Source organism: Poecilia reticulata, linkage group LG10 (assembly GCF_000633615.1).
Source record: "Poecilia reticulata strain Guanapo linkage group LG10, Guppy_female_1.0+MT, whole genome shotgun sequence".
Classification (NCBI taxonomy): Eukaryota; Metazoa; Chordata; class Actinopteri; order Cyprinodontiformes; family Poeciliidae; genus Poecilia; species Poecilia reticulata.
In genome coordinates this window covers 17,107,471-17,132,650 of record NC_024340.1, presented here as the reverse complement: position 1 = coordinate 17,132,650, position 25,180 = coordinate 17,107,471, and the positions used below count along the sequence as shown (strand labels likewise).

At 39.1% G+C, this 25,180-nt stretch overlaps 1 long non-coding RNA gene across 11 annotated transcripts in view; it reads right to left on the bottom strand.

The window, feature by feature from the left end:
* LOC103471534 (uncharacterized) overlaps window positions 1-25,180 on the bottom strand; it is a 95,432-nt gene that overhangs the window by 23,708 nt on the left and 46,544 nt on the right. For 4 of the 11 annotated variants that reach the window (XR_534666.2, XR_001776965.1, XR_534662.2 and 1 more), the window contains 2 exons: window positions 17,724-17,834; window positions 15,398-15,629 (listed from right to left, as the gene is read on the bottom strand). This is a non-coding gene — a long non-coding RNA (uncharacterized LOC103471534). Of the gene's footprint in view, window positions 1-5,619; window positions 5,696-14,116; window positions 14,145-15,397; window positions 15,630-15,733; window positions 15,797-17,723; window positions 17,835-25,180 lie in introns of those variants that run through there. The other 7 variants (XR_534665.2, XR_534664.2, XR_001776962.1 and 4 more) reach the window with 4 other exon arrangements.

The window sequence follows — 25,180 nt, the reverse complement described above, 5'->3', positions numbered from 1 at the left end:
ATGTCATGTTTATGACAGTGTCATGTCATGTTTATGACAGTGTCATGTCAGTCTTTTGCCTTACACTTCTTCAAATAAAGTGTTACCTTTTGGTTTTACTGTTGTCTTTATACTTTGCAGGTTTACTCTGTCCTGTTGTTTCCATCTGTTCCCATCCGCTTGGCTTTTCTTTAGTTGGTTTTGTGTAAACTCTACAATACGTGGCGGCAGCAATAATTAGATTTTAGTTATTAGGTTTTGGTGTTAGTAGGGAAGTCGGAATGGCTTTCCACTGGCTTAACATACCAAAGTGAAACTCTACTTTATGAAAAAATGAGACGATTGTTAATACAGAAAACTAGACCTGTTTGCGTAGCTACAATCATGTTTATCTTTCTTTGATTATTTCTCTTCACATCAGCGGTCCTCATGACGACTTTACCATCCGTTTTAAAAATGTACTCGATTTCAGCGCCCAATAATCGAGTCATCTCTCCATCCTGCTGCTTTGATAAAACTCAATTCTCACATCCTAAATGTGAAGATAATACAACAGTTCTCTTTATGATGCATGTAGTGTTTAATTTATTAAAATGAATATTTAAAAATATTACACCTCCAGGCAGCATGAAGCATTGTAAAGGATTGAATGTGTTGGTGTTTGATGGCGAAGGCCAGAAAATTACATTTCTATAAATTGTAAAACGGCCTGAGGACGATGTTTTTCAGGCTACCCTGTAGTTCGCTTCCAGCCTGGCACTAAACAACATTTTCTGGGTTAATGTAAAACATGTATGTGCTCTTTGCTTCAAGCATTGGCTCCAATCACCTCACGTCTCTCTCCCACGTCTCCAGAAGTGGCCACCCTTTGCTAAACTTTCAACTTATGAAGGTTATATGTGGCACACAATTACAACGAGACAGCAGGAAACGGCTTTACTACTGCATATACAAAAGCCTGGGTGGGGTGAATCCAGGGTGTTGCAGTTAGTTTGTAGGTTGAGACGGCTGCCATCCGCGTTTCTGAGGCAACATGTGAAAATGAGGTCTGGTGCCAGATTGTGGAGAGCGGATGTTTGGCTTTGAAGCGGAGCAGCATAGCTGTCAGAATCAGTCATGGATGGGATGTTCCTATCCACAGCCTATTAGAGAGCTGTTTATCAATGCAGCTGCCAATCAGAGCAGCTCTTGCTTTGCCTGTTCTTATCTGGACTCTATAACTCCTACATATAGTGCAAGTCCTGTTCATTATGTGTGGCTTGTACTGCCAGATCCCGCTTCTAATGCAATGCTGGAGAAGCAGTGGGGAAGCTGTGAATGCCGTACAACTGCAATGCTCTTGTCTGAGCAGATGGCTGCAAGTGTAAGTGTTAGGAGGAGAAGAGAGTCTGACAAAACATTAAGATCCAGCCCAGAAATACCAGAAATGTTCGTGTTGCTGAAAGTGTACTACCTTGTATTTTTTATTTCCCATTTGGTTTGCAGACTGGCTCAGCCGCTCCCTAAAAGACAATCCAATCATATTTTTTTACCCCTAAAGGAAGTAAGATTCTTAAAAAGTGTGGGAGCAATTTTTTTCATAAAGGTTTCATAGCTCTAATGTCGACATCAGAAGAATAAATGCAATAATGCAGCTTTTCTCCTGAAAATGACGCCATTTTGATGGACTTTACAGCATAATAAGCTGCCCTGAATTTAAGTTTGTTAAATATGTCACCATTTATTCAGAATTACATGAAACGACTACTGTCAAACAAACAGGCCACAGATTAAACCTAAAATATATTCTATAATGTGCATTACATGCATCACATCTAAGCGATCTAATTTTCATTTCCTGTTTACTTTGGCTCATAGAAAAACCTGAATACAAGAGGATCTTTATTTTAAGCATAAAGTCTATCAGATTTATGGATTTCACATTGAAATTAGGCTTTTGATTTATTTTTCCACGGGGGAATTACATTACAACATCAGCTTTGATGACCATTAAAGAAAACAAAACAATTATTGTGATATTTCTTAGGTCAAAAGTCAAACATAAAGGCTCAAATAAATGCATATATCACTTTGTGAAGCAGTCAACAAAATCCAATTCTGGGTTGGTTTTGTCAGCTTTTCCTGATACAAAATTGATACATTTTAACAGTTTGACTGGTTTTCTAGCTTTTAAACCAAAATAGTTTGTCTAAAATTCAAAGCTGAGCTGCTCAAATGATTCTGGAGAAATATTTTATGGTCAGACAAGACAAGACAAGTAGTTTGTCCGAGAAACTCGAGGTAAAATTTTGCAGGTGTGCAAACAGAGTAAACCTAAATATTGACTTTTTTCCAAAATAAAAAGGCATAAAAAATATTTAACATGAAAAAGAGATTTAAAGGGAGACAAAACACAACAAAACCCATACAACATAATCAAACCAAAAGTCAAACATATAAACAACATGGTGCAGATAAAAAACACAAGCTCATCCTCATTCAGTATAGTTGAATATGAAATATATTGAAAATCCATTTGTATCATATTTTGTGACATTTTTAGTGATAGTGTTTGCCATCTTGATAAATAAACTCGTATGCCTGAGGGAAACAATAATGTTTTCTAATATTTTAAAATGTATCCAATAGTGCTACTGACACTAAAGTAAAACAGACGAGCCACTGCCTTTCTCACAGCTATCGCCCAATATTGCTGTGGTCTTTACAAAGTTAAACTCAGATTAATTTTGGCTATTCAACAAGTGACTGAGGTGTCATTTTACATTACCTGACTCTTGAGCCGAGCGCCTGTCAGTTTTTATTTAAATTGAAAAATCTGTCTACCTCTCCTTGTTGCACCCGGTGTAAACACTTCAAGTGCAGATATATTATTTTTATTGGCTGATTCTATTTTGCCTGGCATTATTTATCGCTTTAATCAACCCAAATAAATTATGTATATCAAATAGAGAGCTAGACCCTTTCAATCTTGTGCCGTTCAGTTTTGTGTTCCCTGGAAATCTGCAGCTCAGGTCTGATGGTTAAGCGTGTCAGTGTGCATTTCTTTATTTTAAATGTTCCCGTTTCCCAACACTTTGCTAAGAGAAGGCCTATACATGTCATTTCAGCAGGACTTTGGAGGGGCTCGCAGTGGTTAATAATTCAGGCCATGAGCTTGAGGCTTGCATCGAGGTGAACGATGCAGCGGTCTTGTTAAACATTCATGTTTCAGCTTGCCCGACTCCTGGAAGGCATTTGACCGCTACAGCGATAATTCAAAAGGTAAAGGCGTCTCATAGATATTAATATCAATTTGATGTCTGTGGTGTCAAATCAGCCCCTGCTCAACAACAGCACTGAGCCACTAATCTTGTTTTTTTCTCTCCGACTTGCTGGTGTGTGGTTGCTGCATCCAGAACATTAAAATTCACATGTTTATGTGCTGTGTTGCCAGGACAGCACAGAGTTCGTGTTCGCCGTCTGTTCAGCTCAATGAAAAAATGTCCTTCACATGAACATATCATGTAACGATTCCTCGATTATTAAAATTCCTCAAGGAAAATTATCTGCCTCGAAGCTTTGTTAAATTATGTTTTATTATTTAGCGGGTTAGTATTTATGCTGCGCAACGCTCTCACTTCCGTCTATGAGTTGTTGCTAAGTGCTAGCAGCATAATTTCCTATTTTCCAGTTCGGTCTGGGAGGATTTTATTGATTAGTAAAAATGTCTGGGTTTTTATTGTTTTTGGGGGACCGGTAAGCATCCTTAAATTGACTGGCGTGATGCCTGGAGTACCGCAGCTTTTCTCCTCCTGGAGCTGCTGCCTGGTGGCGGTGAAGAGCGCGGCAGGTGCATTTATACAGGTGAGCGATTAGATTGAACCTGTAGTTGATGCTTAACATAAGTGTAGTTTTACAGATAAACCAGAAAATAAATATCATATCATCCCGGTCTCAACCAGTGGGCGGCGCAGCGCATCGTGGAGTTGATGTTTGTGTGTGATGAACGAAGGTGTCAAAACCCGTTACTAACACGAACACAAAAGCTATAAATATCTGAGCAAGGTTAGAGTTCATTTATTAAATTGACTTAAAATGAATACAAACTAAAAACTGGATATTTTTTATAAGCGTATTTGTATTATTAAATTTAATTTCAAATTTTTGTATACATTTTCTTCAGGTTAGCTTATAAACTGAGCTATTAGTGTTACAGGTTAACTTTCTAAGTAAGAAAAGTAACTGTTAGGGATGCTCAAATATAAAAAACTGGACTGATATTGATATCTGATAGTAACACTGCTGTTATGTTAGATTTATCAATATTTTATCGATTTTTTTACCCGATTAATTGTAAGAATAATTCATAGAAAACTCGATTACTAAAATATTCGTTTACAACAGCCCTGATATAACAGAATGTGATGTACTGAGAATTAGCTGGAGTCCCAGACCTTTATCCGTCTTGTGGTTTTGTTTTGTTTTTTGCACATTTCAGAGTGAATACTAAACCTGGTCTTATAGTTGATTGAAACATTTGGAAATGTAAGTGTTTTAAGTGTAGCATTTTGAATATTAAAGGTATGTAAAAACTCTCTAGCTCATTTGTTTTAGAACTAAAAACATCTTGTTTTGTTTTCATTGACCACAGTTGAGTTTACAAGTTAAGATTCATAATAACAAAATGCAGCTACTGTACCCAATTTTAACTTGAAGTTGTTGTTTTAAATGTTTACTTTTGTGACACCAAACCCACAACAAACCTCGCAATAGTAAGAAAAAAAATAATATTTTGACTGTTTCTTCTGAAAAATTATCATTATCAATACCTATAATGGATACGACTGGAGGGGATTAAAGATTTTTTTCTCTCTCTGAGACTTTTAAAGATATTGTGGAGCATTGTTGAACTGTGTCTCCTTTACTGCAGCCCAGAGCGAGCTCATCAATCATGCTCACAACACAACAACACAAATTAGTTCTTTTTGGGTGGCAGTGATTTATTAGGAAGGCAGCTGGATATGTAAGACTAAATTGTTTTTCTTCTCTTTCATAATTCATTTGATTCTCCAAACAACAATTTTTCTGGCAGGTCTTTGTTGTTCTCAGAGTTTGAATCTTTTCAAAGCTGTAGCTGGTGAAATTGTTTCTTTTTCTGTTTTTATTTTTTTTTCTTTCTTAAAACTAAAGCCTGAGTTATTAGTAACTGGAAGAAGCTGAAGGAAAGCTGAGACAGAAACAAATTAATTTTTGGTTGCCGTCTTGGAATATGTCCATTTCTGAACTACTGTAACGTAACATAAATATAATCCCTGATAACGAGACAAGGAAAATGTGTCTTTCCTTCCTGTGTGTTACAATTTCTAAAGGAGCAGGACTTGGCAAGTAAATTAGATTATTATAATCAACTGATACATACTCCCTCAAGACATTTTTTTAAATGAATTACAAGAAAACACGGCTCTGTTTGATAAAACTACAAACCTATTTCTTCACAAGTGAATCAGGCAGATGCTTTGACGCTGTGCGAATATCCAAACACACCCAGAGTCCCAGTTTCTGGGTTTTATTTAATTATGACCTTCCAGAAACTAGGCTGACCATATGAATACATAACTTCCAACATATTCAGACTTCATTCCCAAGCCAACTCCTACTGACCTTACAGCTTGAAGTCCATCTTGTTCGCAGCTCCCACAGATGGCAATTTGGCCAAGATCACATGGTAAGGTTACATCTGAAATGTGATTATATGCAGATTGTTTAGGGTGGAAAAACAAAATGAAGGAACACATTTTAGATATTAGGAAAAGTAACCAGAAATAATGTGTATTTCAGTTAAAACCTTCGAAAATGACAAAACCAAGGAAATCCAACACCAACAAACAATGCTGCATTTCTGCAGATGCATATTCAGTCAGTGGACTGGATCATTGCAAATAATTTTCAGATAAGAAATTAAGTGACACAAAAGGTTGAGGGAACGGTAATAAATTCCTGTGACTGCAGGAATTGCTGAGCTCCTTTGACTGTAAGCACATTTTATTGCATCTTAAATAAGCTTTTCTGTTTTTTCCTATAGCTTCAAATACTTCAATTTCATGCTTGGAAACAGCCTTGTATGCTACAGTTTGAGTATTGTTTAAAAAAAAAGAGGCCACGGTGTATAGGTCTACCTGCTTTAATGAATTACTGAGTTGTTTTTATTTTTAAATAAATAAAAAAGGATAAAAGCCTTGGTGCTGCGACAAGTTGAGGCAGCCAGAAAGCATTAACAGATGGGCCAGCGCTGTGGCTTTTTATCAAATATGCTGACAATAGAAAATAATATAGAATATTCCAGCCTAATTCATCTAATGCAGTTGTGAGCTGGAGTCCAGAAGAAAAAAAATAGTTCAGACTCTTTTCTTTTTATAGCTTCTTGTCTGTTACCTTTAGCCATTCCAGATTCAGCATGAATTGCTTTGAATGGATCTTAATCTATTGTATTAATCACTGTTCTATACAATAGCCCATAGTTGGACATTTACTGAATTAATTTCTGTCTAAAAGGGGCAGTAGAGGTGGTGGACGTCCACTAATACCACTGGAAAATGAAAAGTCGAAGCAGGTCCGATATGCAGTAAGTGCCTCACATCTGCAGGGATTTGATACAACAACAATCATAGCTGCTTATTTTATAGTTTTAATAGTTATCTCTGCTCTCAGGGGTTCAACCAATCAGCACCATGTAAACATGAATGGCACTCCTGGATTGCCTGCTTTGCAAAACCAGTCAGGTAGCATTGCGTCTCGGTGCTTCAGCTTCTCAAGCCGCATTTTGTTTCAAATACGTCGGATATGAAAAAATCTCAGAACAATGAAAAGGCAGGGGGCCACTGTACAGTGATTCATATCCAAATGCCAAAAGGCATAACTTCCAAGCAGCAATCAATAAAAGTATTAAATTTATCTCCATCTAGCTAAAGAGAGAACGACAATGAGTGAGAGCCCAAACGCCAAAACAGAAAGTCAAATGAACTGCGTACGTTTAAATTTTGTGTTTTTAAGTTGCAGCTTTATGTCTCAAAGATTGAGATTTATCTAATCATAAAAACATCTAAAAATTAAGCTAGTTGTATAGCACATTTCAGCAACAAGATAGTTCAAAAGGCTTGATATTACATGACAATAAACATTAGATTTTGCCAAATGCCCTCATCAAAACCATCAAGAATAATCATAATTAAACACATTAAGTACGTCAATCGATGTTCCAGCTGTTTTTCCATCAGGCAATTCAAAGTAAGCTTTTGTTTTAGCCTCGATTTAAAGGAGCTCAGTGTTTTGGCTGTTTTGCAGTTTTCTGGAAGTTTGTTCCAGATTAGAGGCTTATAAAATCTCAGTGTTGCTTCTTCATGGAAGACCTGGGAGGTCGTTGATGTATTTTGGTATTCATGTGATAGAAGGCTGACTTTGTTATCGTCTTTCTGTGTCTTTGAATGTTCAGGTCTGGGATGATCATTAGTTTCTGGCTGCAGTATCTGAGGTGAATGTGGCGACTCAAAGTAAGTTCATTTCAGTTCAACTTTACCGATCCTGGAATCAGAGTGTATTTTTGATTCATAAACGGCCATCGCTGCTGGTCGACTGAATTCCCCTTTTGGTTTCTGACTGACAACAAGCTTCTTTTTTTTTAATACTGTGTTTTGTTTTACAATTTTACAAAAATATTTTGCACAAAGCAAATACCCCCATGCAAACTTCTAGCTATTACTTTTGAAAATGAAGTTTGACGTTTGGTTGAGTTGGTTCTTTGCACATCTGCCAAATAAAACAAGGCAGGAATTAATTGAAATTTTCTTATGGATCAAGGTAATTTTAGAAAAGAAAAAATGCAGCAGAGGTAGCAAATCAAACACATAATGGTTATAAATAATTCTTATCTGTTAGAACATCATTAAAGATGTCTTTTTTTCCTCACACATTCAATAATAATTACATATTTGTCCTGTAAAAGACAGAACCGTACGTATCTGAAGATGCAGACTCAAACTGCAGAAGCCTAAAGCTGAATTTTACCCACAACCAAACCAAAACCACTTGTTTGACCCTGTGATCTGAAGTGCAGATAAAGCAGCTTTATGAAAAAAGGAGCTTCAATTTAAAGAAAAAGCCGTCAAACTTGGAAATGCAGACGTAGGAGGCTTCACGCAGAGGCCGGGAGGAACAAGGGCATTAGAGGAGATATCCATCACGAAGATGACGCCTCAGGATTGTCTTTAAGCTTTCTTGGGGTTGCACACATAAATTAGCCTGAGCCCAACTCGAATCAGTCAATTATAGTTGCTGCTGTGATTAGTGTGTGGACACAACCATTTTGTAGGAGTGGGATTATACCTGTCAGCTGAAAGAGGACCCCAACCTTCACCTTTACAAGGTGAAAATCTTCCCTTTAGCGCAACGTGGAAATGAAACACTGAGCCTCCCTTAAGGGCAAAGCATTAAGACAGCTTTCAGTGGCTTCTCATATTTTCCTAGCTTGAATAAAAAATATCCAGCTATCAAGAGAGATTACTTCATTTTCTCCAGTTATCACAGTCATGTTTATAGAGTGCAGCTCAATAAATTAAAATATCATCAAAAGTTTATTTAGTTCAATAGGCAACTTGTGGTTTAGTGCCTTGCCTAATGAACACAGCTGAATTCAAACTAATAAATGTCTTCCTGCAGTTCATAGGGTCTTCACAGAGTGATATTATGACAATTTATTTTGTTAATTTTGATGATCAGCTAATGAATTGGTTTCCTTCATAACTAGAGTATCATTAAACATTAATAAAAAAATATTTTAACACAGAAATGTTAGCTTCCTGAAAAACATGTACAGTATTAAGCAGTTAATCCATGGTTGAGCCTCCTTTTGGGGCTGGACAATAAATCAATGATATTTATTGTGACAAACGTGATCAATATCTGGTAGAATATTCAATATGTGGGATATTCACTGAACTGATCCAGAACCGCACAGCATTCTGGGAGATGTAGGCAGAACAGAAGCTGTAGCTACTCAACCTAGCTGAGCAAGGTTGGTGGAACCAACTCACTCACTCTTTGGTTACCTAGCAACCCACTCACTCTTTGGTTACCTAGCAACAACCTTTGGAGTAACTGCCACAGCAGCAGTTTATGGTTCCGTCACTTTGCCTCATAGGTGCTTAAAAATAAAAACAATGACGTTGAGTGAAAACTGTGGATAAAACAGGAAAGGTCACAACACCAGTTTGTTGTCCAAAGCATTTCTGTTTTAAAAGAAAACTACTTTTTCATTTGCCTCATGTGATATTCTGACTTTGTTTCCGAGAAACAACTAAGTCGCCTTAATTATTGCTTGAGGCAATAATTATAGACACTCACAGAAATAAAGCCTTAAATTATATTACTGTAGGTGTAATGAATCTATATAACATAATGGGTTTCACTTTCCAAACTAAATTACTGGACATAATGAAGAGGTGAACTAATGTATCTGCGCACAGTTGTGTTAAAGCTGCTCACAGGGAACTGAAACCGGGCCTGGGCCATCAACCATGAATGTATGTTTCACTGTAGAACATGGCAGGTTTTCACAGGACTTGGGAAACTCAGAGTGTACACCATGCACACTCTGTTCATGGTGTAATTTCCGCCATTTGGTGAATGTGGGCAGTGTAACTTTCACGCCCTCCTTCATTTTGTGCTCTGTTTTTGGAGAGATATACAGTGGAGGTTACTCGCATGCTTTAGAATAATGATTTTTGATTTAAAATATAAAAATGTGTAAAGGTTCTCTGTGTTTTCTCAGCTTAGTCTGATCTCTCTTCTTCTTCCTTCCTCTTCTAGAGTCATCTAAGGCTGCTCATGTCTCTAAATCCATTGTTTTTGTTCTTTGACCACCTTCGACAACCACCTTCACCCTCAAACTGATGCAAGCTAACGTAACTCCTGAGGGAATTACCATGTGGGACCTAAGCTCTTTACCTTACGAATTGCATTGTCTGCCCAAACGTGGATGCTGTGTTTCTCACACACAAGCAAGAAGTTTATATAATTAACTTTCAAAGACTTTGTTGAGCAAACTACCCATTATAGAGGAAAAGGGGAGCTAAGTTGTAACTGCAGGGAATTAATGTAATGACACAAAAATACCGGAGCTGAGAGGTGGCCCCGGAAAAGCCGCTTCTTATTTCAAACAGTAATGAAACTGAATTATAAAGCTCTGCTAATCTCTTCCACAAAAGACTGGAAGCTAAAGCTACAGGTGTGTCTGAGCCCTCTAACCACCATGCAAGTTCTACACTGATTTATTTTTCCAGTCATGTACTCGCACAAAGAATCCTACCTATTTGCTGCAAATACAGGCTTCCATCGAAGCGTCTTAATGCGTGGCCGCTGTAAAAATAGCAAAGAATGAAGAGCAACTTTCCTCAGATGTGATACTTTTACTTTTCTCCAGCTCACCTACAACAATAGGTTGAGTTAAAACCACTTGTTGTTCCCACAGGGGTTGGTACAAGTTGTTTATCTGAGTGCCAGGCAACACCTGTTAAGATTCCCATAAGTGGAAATGAAAAGTAGTTTCATTTAAGCTAACAATCTCATTTTGACGATGTAGACGTCCAAAAGTTTTCAAATAATCCTTAATTACTTGTAATGTTACTATTGATTTCTAACGTGTCAAACCTTGAATGTTAACCTGTATTTTTGTTCCCCTCCTCTGTGACTCCCCCACTCAGCTCCTTTAGACTAGCCAGCAGCAATTAGCAAACGTCAGGTGGAACTGAGAATCTGCTGAGATCATCAGTTAAAATCTGGTGAAAAATAAAAATAAAAAATAAAAAGTTAAATACTTGATAGAGGATGGATATAGTGATGATGTCTTTGAGTTTCTTAAAGAGACAGAGAACCAATTTCAAGGTGTTAAATTAAAAAGTTAAGTCATGTTTGATACATACAGTATTTTTATAACAACTGATTGTATTATAAATGTCAATATGTGCCTGGAATATCCATAACACTGCCCCTTTAGTATGTGACAATAACATTACATAGCTTCCCTTGTATTTGAAGTCTGATTCTGATTGGTTAATTAGTCCCTCATGATTACTCCTCCCCAGAGGCACCGCTTTGCAGCTGGAGCCGCAGACCGAACCGAAGCTGCTGTCACACTGCTTTGTATCCTGGTGTGCATGTTGGCGCTTTGAAGAAAGATGCATTTTACCGGCCTAAACCTGAGGAAATTAAATACATTTTGTGGAGTAGCAAGTCCTGCCACAACTTTTGATTGTACTTATGGATCTACTATAACTGGTATTTTCATTTTCCCCTGATGCTACTGTCCCTGCTGCTTTTCTTTCTATATTTCAGGATCAACAGACTTCTTGAAAATTACGTTTAGGGACGTTTACCAAGAAGAAGTAATCTGAAATGTGCCATACATAATTAAATTTTAATGAATGTGTTTGAAAATTTTGTTTCCAACATCAGAACAGGCAGAAATGTTCCACAGTCCTGCATAAGATTAAGTACCTAATGTTTACTCTGAATCACTGCAGCAGTATCTGAATGCTACACAATTAGTATAAATGCTCTGACTTGTTAAGTGATTTAACATCCAAAGGCCCAGCGCCTGTAGAGACCAGCACTTCCTAACTGGAAACATACTGGTTCCATGAAAGGCTCCCGTTCTGTTCTGGAAACTCTCCTACCCAAAGCAGGCGGATCAAAGCTCGTTTCATCCCACCTTTTACTTCCTAATCTTACATGAAGGTAGGCTTCAGAAGTCTGAATGAGACTGCTAAATCTCTTTCTTTACGAGTCTGAAATATTGCAAAAACCTTGTTAAGTTTTTGCGTTTGATCAAATAATATTTTGAGCTTTTAATTCCGAGTCAAAGAAAATTCCCGTTTTCCCTGTCAGTAGTAGTTTGTAGGTTAACTGGCGTTTGGCTTTGCGATGCATTATTCTTATTTGTACGTCAGTCATTGGGGAATAGATATGTGTGTGTTCATTATTAAACATAATTCATGATTCTTTTTATTAGTTCTTAATAATTCTGATTGTAAGTTGATTCTGAAACTGCACCAATCAAAAGAAATATTTATTTTTCCAACATGTTTATGGAACATAAACATGTTGAAGAGGCTGCAGCTCAGCAAGTGAAGCAGAGATTTAGATTTAGAAAACTGATTTTATATTTCCTTGTTTATTTTTGTAAAGTGCCTGGTGACAGTGCGTTTCATAAATTGCTGCAAAAGAAACTGAACTGAAAATGAATTATTTAGTTAAATGGAAATAGAAATAATGTCAATTGGGTCATTATGACAGTGTGTTAGTCGCAGTATATTTTATTTTCTTAAGTTTTCTACAACACCGTTTTACAGCTCAAAACTTTTTTCATCCCAGAAATATTTATATACCAGTTAAGTTTAGAAGACAATTTCCACAAAGGAGCAAGTTGATCTGGTAAACTTTCATTTGATTAATTTAATATTTAATCTGGTTGTCTTTGATGTTACACTTTTAAAGATGTAAAATATTTAAGTGGGAGAAAAAAATTAAAACCAGCAGGATCTTTAACATTGTACATACAAATATGTAATATTCCAGTTAATTAAATATATCAGCTCTTATAAAGACATTTAATATCTGAATCAATGTGTGTGTTCATTTTAGTGTGCACACTTTAAAAGGGAAATATGCCGGTCATGAGTAAAATCTTTTCTGCTGATTATTTCGCCTGGCAACAAGTGATTGAACTGTTCACTCAAACTGCTTCTCTCCACACAGCGATGAACCGTGACATTTGAAAAGCAGCCTTTTGTACGCAACATATATTTGAACCCGTATATGAATCTACGTGGGGAGTGAGCCGCACACTGCGTGATTCTCTAAATTTGGTTCACGGCAACAGCCGTCAAGGGGGAAAGATCACAACTGTCAGAGGCTGTGAGGAAGAAGTGGAAAGGGGGGAGAGGAGCGCACACCATCCTGCAGATGCTGCTCACATTATTCAGTATGGAGGAGCCCCTCAGCATGTTTATACTCATTCAGTGAGACAGCTGTGGGCATCTCGAGCCTGCCTATGCATGTGTTTCTCCGAGGCTCTCGGAGTCAGCCCCATTCATCATCCTCCAACAGCCCTGCTCTAATTGGGCCGCATCCCCACCTGCTGTCACTCACCGCCTCCTCCACATTGCGCCGGAAGAGATACAGATGTACCTGGTCCGACACAGCCCTGTCGCAGCACACCTGTCCCTGCATTTGAATCTCATATGTGGGCAGCTGAACCCGGCAGCTTCGCCGCGCACACTCGAGGTGCGGCTCTTTGCTTCTCGCCCGCTACACACCTGCCTTTGCCTTTCTCCCTCAGCGGTGCGGGAGCCCGGTAATGATGTGGCCCATCATTTAAAGCGGAGACAGGGTAACAACCCTTCAGGGCTGGAGCTAACATCAGGGGTAACTCTGACCTACAGTTTGGCAAGGACATTAAATATTTCTCCTTCATTGGGTGGAATGTATTTTAAAGTTTGGCAAGAACAAGTTTCATAATAGCTCCTGTCTTGTTTGAGTGGAGCCTGCCTTTTCAGATAAAAAATGCAGATACCCTCTTGCTACCAAGAACAGCCAGAGGACATCTAATGAGCCTTTGAGATTTCCTTGCTAAACCTGCCATAAAATGTCCCACTGCATGGAGACCTAGCTTCAATTTGTTTAAAAAGAAATTCCCCAGTTTCAGATTCAGCCATAATAGACAAGACGGCGACGAAAAGTCTCGTTTGCTCAATTTGACTTTATTAATAAATAAATAAAGGATTACCACTTGTTTGCAACGGTAGATTGGTCTGAGATTTGAAACGGCTTGAATTTGTCTACTTGGGCTAACCAAGAGAGAGATTTGCATTTGTTCAGGGTGTTTCTTTCTTTATTCTGCGTTCTTTGCACTTAAACCCCCTGTCAAACATTTCAGACTACTTTGTCCTTCCCCATTAGTTGCTGACAGAAGCAAAGAGGTTTAGTTTTATGTAAGAGCAACACAGATTGTCAGCGACGCTGGCGACACCAACTGCTTGGCCATCCTCATGCATCATTTAAAGATATATGTCCCATGCCACGTCTATCCATGTGTCCTTTGGTTTTCATGGCCCAGTCGCTGGTGTCCAATTGTTCTGAAAAATACCAAACGCGGGCGTTACAAAGAATGTTAAAGCTGCACATTCAAAGAGCAGTATTAGAGCAAATAAATGGAAAAGAGAAAAAAGTGATGAGTCTTAACATCCTAATTATGGATGCCATAAATCTTCAGAGTATCAAGCTTCACACAGTTTAGTTTTCTGCTCTTATTTTCAGTGTTTGACCAAACTTTTTTATTTTCGTCTCTTTATAATTCAACAGGTTATTTGAATTAATCTGTTAGATATACTTTACATTCATTTATAAATCAAATCATTAGTTTACTCCAGTGCAAAAGAAACCATACGTTTAGAAAGATTTTTTAAAAAGTAATTAACTGTAAATGCCGAAGTTAAAGTAGCTTTTTGTCTTTGATCAACCTCAGATGCTCGTCTTGGACCAGTTCAGTTCAAGGTTCTCCATTACATCACAGTAGAGCCAGCTGAGGTCAACCTAACTCACCTGGTCCTGTAATAAACAGTACAACCTTTGGATTAAAACATTCCAGACCCTATTAAGACAACAACCCGCTTTTGAAACGGCTGCACTTAAAGTCCCAGGGAAGAGAAAATCAGTAAAAAAAGATCTTTCCTTATCAACTCTCCTTGACTGGAGAATAATTTTGTTTATGTGGAAATCAGCACTTTCACCCAAAGCTGGCTAAAGACCTGACCCTTAAAACTGACCCAATATGCAAAATCCACATTTTGCGCCTTTTTTTTTTTTACTTCCATTTGGGTTTCCACTGCTTCTAAAAACAGGACAAGTGATAAAAAAACAAACAAAAAAAACACCCAGTCGTTTTATGGCAACCTCTCGATTATTAAGTCACAATTAACGGGCACTGCGTCGTTACCTAGCAACCCAAACCGAGTCCAGAACGTTTGATCAGCAAGTTTTACGAAGAACTGAAAAATCTGAAATATTAATCCTGATGTGTTTTAACCTATCACTACATAGTAAATCCTTGGAGCTGTAACTTCTGACTGTGAAAGTATGTTTTAAAAAAAATACATATTCCATTTTAATATTTTTACATATGCACTTTTGTGTGCTTAATTGTTTGTTATCCACTTATTTTCTTTACAGCGGTCTTGAGCTGGCAGGTTAGATGGGAAGAAAACAAGAAAAGTTATGTTTTCTGGGTTTTTTTTCTGTAATCAGTGTTCTGTTCTTGGTGGATGAAGAAAAGCATAAAAAAAATAGCTGGTGTAGCAGCAAAACAGCAAATGAGACAGGAACAAACTGCTTCATGGATTTTTGAGTCTTTAATATCAAAGTGGAAAAACTAACGAGGTACAACAGGGATTTGACAGTCGTACCCCGACAGCTGAATGTGCACAAAGAAAGAATGTTTTAGAGTCACCATCAATTATCAACCTTCTCCAAATAAAAAGTCCCTCCCAGCCGCACACCGTCTGTCTCTCTGCAGCAGTCGGTATGCGAGAGGACTAGTTCACCACGGATGGGTTGCCGATCCACTGCAAAGTTAAAAAAACAGACATAAATTTAATTTAAAATCTACCCGAGAATTAATTACTCTGGCATTAAAGCTAAAATTAGGAGCCATGTTAGCTGGTCTCACTCAGGCCTAATGAGGTCTCTTCCAGCTACTCACTGATGAGGCAATGTCAACTGGGCTCTGCAGCTACAAGGAAAAGACGGAATGAAAATAATAATGGATAAAAATCAGATTTTGGAAACATCAGGTCCTTGAGGCCCCCCTTTAAAAACTTCAGGATGAATAAATGACTATCAGCTCTGCAGCAACTAAAGCAAAGCTAAAGGTTCCAGCGATTGAAGTACTCAAGAGTATTGCACGGACAGCAGATTATAACCATCCCATGAAAGGGCATCGCTTGCTAAAGAACTACTCTGACCAGAGGAATCTCAGGAAAAGACTGAACCAAAGGGGAGGAGGTTGAAAGAATGAAATTATCTTGAAAAGAGTCATAGGGGACAAATTAACCTTCTGTTGAGAGCCACATGGAAACTTCTCCCCACTTCTAAAATTTAATTAAATGTTTTAAAAAAGTGCCCACTCTCTTCAACTTCATAATTTCTACAATATTGGGGACTAATTCAGGTTTTATTGGTGCCCTACCTCATAAACCACCCAGTTCTTTTATCTGCCATAGGATACCTTTATGAAGGTCATGGAGCAAATGCCCAGCCGCCATTAATCAGTCCTTCGCAAGCTGTCAGCGGCGCATGGTTTGAAGCTAATAGACATCAATCAGACACTCAAGCTTTCCAGCTAAGATTGCTGTGACTTATTCCAGACTAGAAATGTTTCTCTGGTCCTCCTATCTTGATGCAGCTTACATCATAAAGCTTACTTTGCCCGGGGAGGATTCAGCAGAGGAGACGAGTCAATGTAAAAGCCTGGTGCAGACAGGAACACCAAGGTCTGCTTTCTATTTTTAGTTGCAGAAGTTTTGCAGGTTAAGCACCAACTAAACTGCTTGAGGACATGGGGACAGAGTCTGAGACCTTACGGTTTTATCCGGCAGTTAAGATGGTTGCTATGGTTTGAGAACAGAGACAACAGGATATATGACATGATAGACTTAGGAGAGTCAAATGCAGAGAGTGGTTCATGTGACGCCAGGAGACCCTGATGAGGTACGGGGAGAAAATGGTGACAAAACCTTAAGACACCATGACATCTTCAATCACATTTCGTGAACAAAATTTTGTACCTTGCATCTTGAGTTCCTGATTTTACTCGTAAGAAAACCAAAATAGCTTTTGTACAATGTCACCGTCCCACAACAATCCAAACACTGATCATTTGTGTGACTGCCTTCACTCTTCGATTACGTCGTGAATTTGCCACGTCATCATTCCAATAAGCTCCTACAGTCACATTTATTACTTTTCTCCAAGATCTTGTAGAGATGATGGATAAGAAAGCAGCTGCCCAACGTCTTCTCAATTTAATCCACATGAATCCTGACATCGTCATCTTCGACTGTACCCGTGTCATGAGGGAAGAAGAAATTCAGCGATGGAATAACCTGATCATTTAGGACATTCAGGTAGTCAGCTGACCTCATTCTTTGGGCTCATATGTTTTAAATAAAGACTTCACCATCTAGGACAGAGGGTGTAATGAGTGCATCACTTCATTGCCTTCCTATTCATCCTGATCAATCTGGAAAAGCGTAAATCTGGACTCATGACTTTCTGCCATTGCTCTAAAGTCCTGTCTTTACGCTTCTTTGCAAACTAAAGTCTTTTTCACATTGTATGTGTGGAAATGCCCTCATTCTTAAACATGGCAATGTATTCTGCCGTTTTATTTCACAAAACCAAAAGCTCATCTAAAGTGAGTCAAGATTTTATCAGACTACATTTCTGTTCCAAACTTTTCTTCCAGTTTTTACTAATGCAATGGACGCGTCCTTTGCATGCATCATGCAGCTTGACCCTTCTGAAAAACATTTACATTTTCAAATAACCATTTGCTGTGTCTTTAAGAAGTTATAGCCTACTTACTGCAGCAGATAAAGAATCCTGTTGCCAGGTGAAACAATTATTCATGCAGTAATTATCCACTGGAAGACTCTTACCTGTCTGTTTTGGTAAATCCAGGTGGTGACTCTTTTATTTATTTTTTTGCTTGGTGAAAATACCACCACCCACAGAGACACAGAGGGAAGCAGGTCAGGTGCAAGACAAACCTTAATTTGAGGGAGAATTGTTGTTAAATCTGCTCTGTAATTAAGAAATATAGTTACTGTTTGCAGTACTAACGCAATTTAACTAGATTTGATTCATTACAAATATATTTCCATCTGTTACATATTAATATACATAAAAAGAGAACCAAATGATGCGACGCATTGAAGGCAATTTAAAAGCGATCATTAGACTTTAAACGAACTGCAGTGGTACAAGGCCCAAATACCTTTCAAGCATTTAATTACACAAAGACTTTTAATGCGACCATATGGTTCTGCCACACCCTGTCTTCTAACTTTCCAGACAGTGAAGTTTGAAATGTCAATTTTTATGTTTTAGGCTACATAAACATAAAAACTCGGCTGCTTCCTGGAGACAACATTACAGATTAAGTGATCTAACCATAATGAGGCGTCAGCTGCACAGACAAAACACAGGATGTTGACTTTGATGTTAAAAACACAGTGCAGTCGTTTCAAGTTGCTTTGATGCAGAGTGCTCTGTCGGTACTGAGTGTTTGCTGAGTCATGTAGTAAACTGAGAGTCTCCGCATCTGTGAGATGCACCACATTTGTTATCCTCGCTTTCCCCGTGTGTAAACTGTCAGCTAGTGTGGCATATGTTAACTGAGCGTAAATGTCAGTAAAGACTGCAAGGATTCTTAACAGATTAATGAGGTCACCGTAGAAACACATTGTTAAAGAAGCAAAGTTTTCTGATTTTAGCAATCGCATAAATCAGCCAGTGATGAAGGAGCAGCAGCAGGTATGACTGGAAGACAGGAAATGCACACAAAAAATCATCATGTTTGTGTTTTCATGTCTCGCGTCAAAAATTGTCCATACACCTCTTAATATTTCATATCATGTCTTGTTCCAAGCATAAACTTCAACATATTTTGGTGGCGAGTTTATGTAATCAATAAATAGTATTGTAGACAAATGAAAAAAAATAGTTTTCCTCCAATTCAGGTGAATAAGATTCTCTTATAAATTCAGGTAAAAAAAAATATCCAGAGATGAGGCCTAGAGTCACTTTGACAGCAAAAACAAAGATTTTAAGGGGTGGAATCATATTTTACAGGCTCATAGTGTCAATTAGCACAATTGTTACTGGCAAAGAATGGTACAGCAGCTGAAGCAGGACATGTTCTTACTGCTTCAACACCCTCAAGGCACCTTAAGAGGAGAAAACCACTTACGAACACAGACTTGACACACAAGTGACCTATCACAGGTTCACGGCCAAATCAAAATGGAGTCACCCTGTTACTACTAGCAAAAGAAATAACCAGTAACCCAACCAGATTTTAACTGGTGTTATCCAACACAAAAGGTCACAGCAACAAGTGGTCCACTACCACAAAGCGTTGCTCCACAAGTCAGGTAACCAAGCAAGTGACCAACTCAATATGGAGAGCGACACCCACAACACCATCACCCTTTCCATAATCCAGCACCATACTCAAAGTTACTGCCGTCTCTCAGCCAGCAACACCAAAAGGGGGTCAACCAACAGTGAGCCATGTCTCCACAACACCAAAAGGTCACGTCACTGCTTTACAACGTTTCTCTGGGATTCACCTCATCACATAATGACCAACAAAACATGGAGTCACACCCAAAACAACCCCAGCATGGTCCATACTCTTAAGGGATTCAAACAAAACGTGGGCCATTTCACAACCAGGTTCAAAGCACACTTTTTCCTTCCACTGAACTTAAAGCTGGAACAAGACCGCTCACTGCCCACCGGACAAACCAGAAACACTCGCCATTAAAGAGGGAGACGAGTTTAGACGAAGCTTAAACACACCTGTTATGTTTGGAGGCCAGGACGAGGTAAAAGCAGAAGTAGGCAAAGAACTCTTAACAGCGTTTATTCGGAACTTGCTCAGCAGTCCAGTCACATCGGGTATTTTCCTCCATCTTATCTCTGCTCTTCTTCTTCTCTTCCCCCGTCTCTGCTATTCTCGTACACCACCTAGTGGTAGACACAACAACACCAACCTCAAAAAAATTTAAAATGTCTAAAAGTGCCGATCACATTTCCACGTGACACTCAAGGCAAGATCATAACTGCTCCTAGCACAGATCTCCAAGATGGTTTAAACCATTAGAAACCTCAACCTGATCCATGGTTTATAACGACAGACGAGAGACAATTTAATGCACAACAAAAGCGAGTGTGTCCCCGCTAACTGCCTAGCGAAGAAGCTTACAAACTCAACCCTAGTCTTCTGGAGGCGTGTCGATGGGTTTTTATGCATTTAGAAACCAGTGGCACGATAAAGGCGACCAGCAGCCCGTCACCCCCTGGAATCCACCCGACCCGATGAAGGTAGAGGGGAAGAGGGAAGCTCCGCCCGCCGGACTAGTAAACAACGCGGTGAAACCCCTGTTGGGAAGCGCCGCTAAAGCCTGCAAGGGGACACCTACCCAAAAACGTTTTATTACAGCACATTAAAAACTTGACACTTACCTATATCGCTAAGCTGAAAGCCATGGAAAAGCATCCCGCTCCAATGAGAAAAGCGCATCGCACATAATCCAAACCACCTGCATATCCCTCAAGACAGCACCAGTCCAAATAAGGACAATTACGTCACGGGCTCCCCCCCCTCACCAATTAAACGCATGGAAAATGGCATCCCAGAGCCGAATGCTAACAAGCTAGAAATCCAATGCGATGTGTTGTAGGAGTGCATATGGAAGTGTTGAAGTGCAAAAACAAAGACAAATGTGCAAAAGGAGGGGAGCTGAGGGCCTCGCAACAAAACACCACAAGCGGCAGAGTGGACGCTGAAGGCGACCCAGAAGGTGGAGACGGCTCCTAATCAACCGGACCAGCGACACCTGCACAGTGGAGGAGTACAGAGGAGGAGCACAAGGGCAAACAACACCTGCAACCCAGCCTTCAAACAGCTCCGTGTATAGCTATGGAGGAGACCAAGCAGGAGCAGCAAGCCTGCTGCACCTGGTTGGCAAGAAGAAGAAACAGCACAAAGACAAATATCAGGCCAAGCACAATGCAATGTTTGATCAACTAGACATGGTGACATACAAGGAGGTCGTCAAGCTGCCGTCATTCAAGAGGAAAACGTTTGTCTTGCTTGGTGCTCATGGAGTCTGATGGCGGCACATCAAGAACACACTCAATGCCAAACACCCAGACCGCTTTGCCTATCCAGTTTCTCCATTTGTTACGACTCTGCTCACTGAGCCGTAGCAAAAACCAGGGAGACACGGATTTTAACAGTGATTATGCTCTTTATTGAGCATAAAACATAAAAGAAAACTAAGACGCATAAGTAGGCAGCCCTTGTGGCCAACATCGTCAGCCAACAGCAGACGGTCCAAACAGGGGAATCCTGTAAAATAAAGATGAGGCAAAGCAAAGGTCAAACAAGGTCGAGGTGGGGAAACAAGACAGACAAGAGTCAGTCTGAAAAGTGGAGCCAGGTGGAGAAGTCATCTCACCGCTTCGCCAAACCCAACTGACAAATAGGAACACGGCTCTTATAGCCAGGAAGCCCAAGCGGACCCTAAATGATGCTACTTCCAGCATGCCTTGAAAAATAAAGAACGTAAAGTGACGAATCCCTCCATGCAAAGTGGAGGGGGCGTCACACCCATACTCACAAAACATGGGTTCTCCCATGGGAATCCCGAGCCAAACAAAACACAGTTCCACACATCACTTATTGAAAACATGTGCAATACTGACCAGAAAACATGCTTGAAAGAATTAAAGCAACACTCCAGAAATGCTTCTGATGAAGGAATTACATGTAAAGGAAAAAAAAAAAAGGAAAAAAAGTGGATTTTGTGTAACACCCTTATTTGGTTTAGACTCTCTAAAGACTTGCCTCAAACTCGACTCTCATTAAAAGTCTTTAACTCAAGCAATTTGAGTAAATGATTAGTGTTTCTGTAGTCTTTGGGAAACAACCTGTTGCCACGGTAACGTTGCGCACAATATATGAACTCCTTGTAATGTTTCTCCACAGAATCAGCATCAAAAGAAGTGAAGGTTCACTTGTTTTTAATGCGACAGTCAGGCAGGCATTTACAGTGAGTGAGACCACTGCGCCCGTTAAAACAGAGCATTTTATTTATTAGTTTTGGATGCTTTTGCAGACTTTGACTGATTAATGGTTCAAAACAACCTGCTTATGGTGGCTGGAGCATCGTGGTGGTCACCTGATGGATGGTTTTCAATCTGAGCTTCTTTAAGGCTTTCAAACAAAATAAAAATCTTACCTCCAACCTCTTAATCCCAAGCTGTTAAACTAGAACCACTGCAAAGACGCATTTGGTTTTTCAAAGTAAAAGCACTTCCTATTTGATTCATTAAGAATGTGAACTTTTATCCTATTTCTACTGGTGTTTTAAAAGCATAAATACATTTTTACATTTCTTGCTGAGCAAAGATTATACCTCATGTTTTATTTTTTAGGGTCTCAACTGATGATACGTAATAAACGGTTGGTGTTTTAAATAGACTTAGAGATAATGATTTTAGATCAATATGTGGCTGTAGACGTTCACAAGCTGGTTTTCTAAATTAAGAGTCGAGTTTCAAGCCTTCCACCACAAAAATAAACATTTTCTCATTAAATCTCCAACACCTGTACACAGTTTGTCCTGAGGCAAAATTCACTCATGAACATTTGATGGTTATCTGTCAATCTTAATATTTACTAATAGTTATCTTTTAATCATTTAGCACCCAATTCATGAGCCAAAAATCTGCCAAAGGATGTTTCATGTTGTCACAATTGTTCAGGCATATTTTCCACGTCAGGAATAAAAAGGCATAAAAGTTCAGGTCAAAGTTTTTCACATTTGTGCAATAAGAGCAACTTTATAGTGACTTAGATGAGAAATAAAGACTTGAAATGTTTCACTAGGGATATCAATCAATATGCTGTATGGGCTTTACTTTCTAAAATGATGAAAAAAGTGAAGCTTTTCCTCTTTTTGTGTTTTAGGTCAAGCTGTTCAAGGTTTCACCCAGAAAACCTGCTAAGCCCGGTGGTTGGGTGCCAGGGCAGTCGTTCATCCAGCGGCCCGTCGTGTTTTTGAGTTAAAAAATGTTTCAAACTGACAGGACATTGAAAATATTACTTGATAATTATCTGTTATTGAAAGATTGGAAGCTTAACACCTGAACACCAACTATAAAGTCTTAAAGAAATAAACAATGCTAAGCCTAGTGGGGGCACAAGTAAAGCCTGGTGGCCCGCCAGGCTTATAATGCACTGGGAGAAATCTTGCTGTATGTCAGTTTCTTGGAGGGACTTATTTTATCTCATAGACGTGACTTGATATTTGAAAAACTTTGATATAAACACAGATTGAAAATTCTCTATGGTAGCTGCAGGAACGAAGTCTGAAAGCACAACATTTACCCATTTTAACTATTTCTCTTTTTCGAATGCGTTTCCTCCAACGTTCAGTTTTGCTTTTTCAAACTCCACAACCGGGCAGTGTCATTTTAAACCAAGCCGGTCCCATTATAGCAGTTTTCATCACTTGGAAATCTGTAATCCAATAATAACAGGTTTGGCTCTTTGATTTTTTTTGCATCTTTGACTTTTTGTCTGAACCCCAAAGCGCTCCTAATTATACGGTGCCACACACATGCTTGCTGTGTGCACTGGGAGAAAAAATTACAGTGAATCTAACACATCATGAAACTAATTCATGTTTTTATCTCCCAAGTTGGTTTATTATTATTGCTGGTTGCTGCATCCATATTGGAAAAATATTACAAGAAACAGTAGCAGCACCTCAAGTAGGCTTTGCATTAATTGCGACGTACTTTGCTATTATTCGGCTTTGCAGAAGGTGGCATTTAATTACGTATATAAATATCGAGGCATAAAGTGAGCAGACTGCACGTTTAGCTCCTTAGATGCCACAGCGAACCAAGTATTCATGTTTTTAGATGGATCAAATGCTGCAAGGGTATTTTCTTTGGCTCATTTACATTAATTAGCATTTAATTAAAGCTTTCAGTCAATCTGCTGGTAAGTGTCAAAAAGAAGCAGAAGAAACACATTTTTAACTGCAGATGCAGTTTATATATCTCCAGTTTCAACACAGAATACCAACATATTAGCCTGGCGTATGAATTTACATCCAGAAAAGAGAAAGTCCAAAAACTACAAGCGAGACGGCGTGGAGATAATCCCAAGATGATGCATTCCCATCATCTGCTTGCTCCGCACACAAACAGAAGCGAACAGGAAAGAAAAACAGCTGTGCCGGTCCACCCCCTGCCTACATCACATGCAGAAAGATAGAGCAATATCGCACATTTAAATAATCAAAACGGAAACTCCACTACATGACAACAAACATATGAGAAAGTAATCCAAAATACCAACACCGCACATGGTGCAGATTTATTGGCAGCTGTTTGATATCATGGAGGAATAAAGAGTGTAAACATTACTGTGGGCAACTGACTCGGGTCTGATCAAACCACATGCTGCTACCTTCAAGCTTCCTGCTAATTTCTTCCAAATGAAATCCTTTTCCAGGTTTCTCTTGTTGAGGTATTTCTTATTATTCTCTAATTTATTCATGAGTGATCTTTACAATGAGCTTATCTAATCAATTCCCCTCTCCTTTCAGATCTCTTAGCTTTAGAAATACATATTTCCCCATGTCAGTGGAGACTTATTATTCCATGCAGAAGTGAACAGAGGTCACTCGTCACTGGAAATTGGACCCTAGAAGAAACTCTTGTGTTTTAAGAGCGGCTCACTCTGGAGGCCAGTGTTGCATGTGCGAAGATATGCTAATGAGGACATGCTTTGATTGGGCCACCCACGTCAGTGACTCCGGCTGACAAAGGTGCACAAGACTGCATCCGCCAGCCTCATTAAAGCCCTGTCCAATTATAGAATAGTAATTGATTGTCTGCTTTGTGTGTTTCTGCCCTCTCGCCTCGTCTCCAAAGTATGCTTGAGGTCAATTTAAAATGCATCAAAGCTATAACATGGTTAAATCCCCTTAGACAGTTGTTGGCCTTCCTTGGCTTTTTGGTAAGCTCGTGCAACCACCTGCGTGCAAAGTGTTGTCCCCTTTTTCCTGCTTTATCCGTCCCCTCCCTCGCATCATCAGCTTGAATCGTGACTCAATGCAGTTGGTGAGGGGAAAACTTTTAGGCTGCACCTAAAATTCCCTTAACTCTATAAATACGCACCAAAAGTTCACTGTCTACTTAGAAATGATCTCTTGTTACGACTGGCTCAAGGTCATAACAAAACGGGAGACCATGCAGGGGTTAAAGTGTAGAAAAATGAATATTTATTAACAAAAACAACAATGGA